Raw genomic sequence first — 2,368 nt, 5'->3', positions numbered from 1 at the left:
TGCCTTTGTAAGCAGTTATCTTTTCACCATTATAACTGTAGTTATGAACTGCTGGCTTACTTTGCCATTACACTCCTTTATATTGACAACTTCAAAATTTTCAAAGGCTATGTATTTCTAGCTGAGAGTAAGTATATTCTTTATGAAGGAGTTCAGTATGTTTAGTTCCCTAGGTATATAAAAAGGCTCTTCTACTAGGAAAAAAAAAGTGCAAGTTAAAGGAATGGTTTTACTTAAAAATTATTAGAAAGTGTGTTCATTAATGTTCAGTAGACGTCTGTGATCTTGATACTAAATCAAACCATAAATTTTATTCTGAAGTGACAGAAAGACATCCTGTACATACAGTAGTAACCTTAGTTTCTCCTCCCTCCAGTTATGTTACAGCTCTTTAAAAAAAAAAAAAAAAAAAGTCAATCACTGGTTTACTAGTGCCAAACAAAGAAGAACCTTGAAAGGATTTATTTGAATTTAACAGAGTTTGCATTTCATAAATTTTTTGAAGTAAGACAGCATTCCCCTTTTTTGAGAAGCCTGGTCTGTAAGAAGCTCGTGGTCAAGCACTGAGAGCCTGTTTTCAGTACTGTAATTTCCTCTTTCTGCAAACAGGTTCCATATAAAGGGCTGAAGCTTAGACTCAGTTTAGCATTCACACAACAGATCCCAGTATGTCTTGATGCAGCCTGGTAAAGTGAAAAAAGCAGTGCCATTAATATGCACTATTGTTACCAAAACAACCAGAAATAAGGTCTGATTAATCAATTCTTATCAAGCAGTTGTGTCCCTTCAGTGAGTAAGAGGCCTTTTTGTGAGCTAAACGGGGCTTTTGGCTCCCTACCTTAGTGACCCCATAAGTGGTAAGTTTAAGTACCAATGACAAGTCTTATGTGCAAACACAGTACTGTTTTCCCTCAAGTCAGGAGGGGAACATGAGCTGCCATTGCACTACTATAATTTTGGAGGCTATAACCAGTAAGATACAGCATAAAGTATAACTGTCTTACCTTCTCAGTCCTCCAACCATCCTGTTGTCATCTTTTCAAATTCACACTACTTAAGCAATTTTGTCTGTAAGTGATGAATATTATCTATACATCCACAGTAAAAAGCTTTAGTAGTTTACTCTGTATGTATAAAGTAATGTTGCTAGTGAATATATATCAAGTCTTAAAGCTGTTCAGAATAACACAACATCAGTTTATATAAACAATTTTCTGTACTCCTAAAAGTGAATTTTGCAAAGCACCAACTTACCAAACATATTTCTGAAATTTAAAACAAAAACTAAGAGCAGCAGGTACATTCACACCTTCAGTGCTGAATGCCCAAGCAGGCAAGTAGAAACAGCACATTCATCATCTTCTGAAAGCCCCTGGACTAAACACCCACTGTTCCACCAAAGGCTCTGAATTATTGTAGAGATACAAAATATTTTTCCAAAACACACTATAGTTCAAACTGGAGTTCCTGTTCCAGCAAGAAGAAACTTTGCTGCTGCAGCTGGTTGTATTAAATGTACCCAACACAGGCTTTCAGCCAGCAGGTAACGAAAGCATGGCAGCAGGAAGAGATGTCAAAAATAGTATCCTATTATAAACAAGTTACATTTAAGATCACATTTGCATGCCAACAATTTTTCTGATTTACACGAATTTTTCTATTAGTTTTGCATATCTTTATGTGACAAAGAATGTATGTTTCTTTCTCATCCAGTTAAAAATGATAATTTCTTTGGAAATCAGAGGGATATGGGCAGCAGAGCAACCCTGCCATCTTCAGAATCTGGCAAAACAACTACACAGACACCCAAACAACAGTCCTGGTTTGTAATACTGTCCTAAGGAAGCGGGAGTTACCATCACATGTAAAGCAACTGTCCGTGTAGCATCAGTTTCTAATGCTGCATTGCCTTCATCCTCTCTGCCCCTTTTATTATTTATAAATATATATATATACGCACACATGTTTTTCATATATTGCACCTTATTTTAATCTGACAATACCTCTGTTCATAAACATACCTGTGTATTTGCCTAGGTGGAACAACTAGCATTAATCTTGATGCAGCCCTACAGTGTAACAGGGCATCTTCGCTTAGCATCTGTTGGGGAGGCAGCGTAGCTGGGTGGCTTCAGCACTGCAAGTAGGACATGCCCTGTCCCTGCTGCTGCTCCTCGAGCGTGTTGGTTAAGGCAGGAAGAAAATTAGGAAAGTTACACAAATAGCAAACAGGGCAAGTGCACCACTGGCATGGCTAAAAGACGCCTGCGAGCAAACGCCCGGAAGCGCGTATCCCGAAGGGAAGCCGAGGGTCTGCTGGGCCGCTCCCGCGGCTCCGCTCCGCTCCGCTCCGCCCCGCCCGCCGGGG

The 2,368-nt window shown here is 39.3% G+C and overlaps 1 long non-coding RNA gene and 1 other non-coding gene across 2 annotated transcripts; both read right to left on the bottom strand.

Moving 5' to 3' along the window:
* Window positions 1-410: 410 nt before the first annotated feature.
* Window positions 411-2,362, bottom strand: LOC112967048. The gene is made up of 2 exons (XR_003253830.1): window positions 2,022-2,362; window positions 411-683 (listed from the first exon to the last, which is right to left on the bottom strand). It is a non-coding gene; the product is annotated as an uncharacterized LOC112967048 (long non-coding RNA).
* On the bottom strand, window positions 881-1,019 carry LOC112967064. Its single transcript, XR_003253837.1, has one exon. It is a non-coding gene; the product is annotated as a small nucleolar RNA SNORA47 (small nucleolar RNA).
* Window positions 2,363-2,368: the final 6 nt, after the last annotated feature.

Source organism: Apteryx rowi, unplaced genomic scaffold (genome assembly GCF_003343035.1).
Source record: "Apteryx rowi isolate R43461 unplaced genomic scaffold, aptRow1 scaffold_262, whole genome shotgun sequence".
NCBI lineage: Eukaryota > Metazoa > Chordata > Aves > Apterygiformes > Apterygidae > Apteryx > Apteryx rowi.
This window is presented reverse-complemented; position numbering and strand designations above follow the sequence as displayed.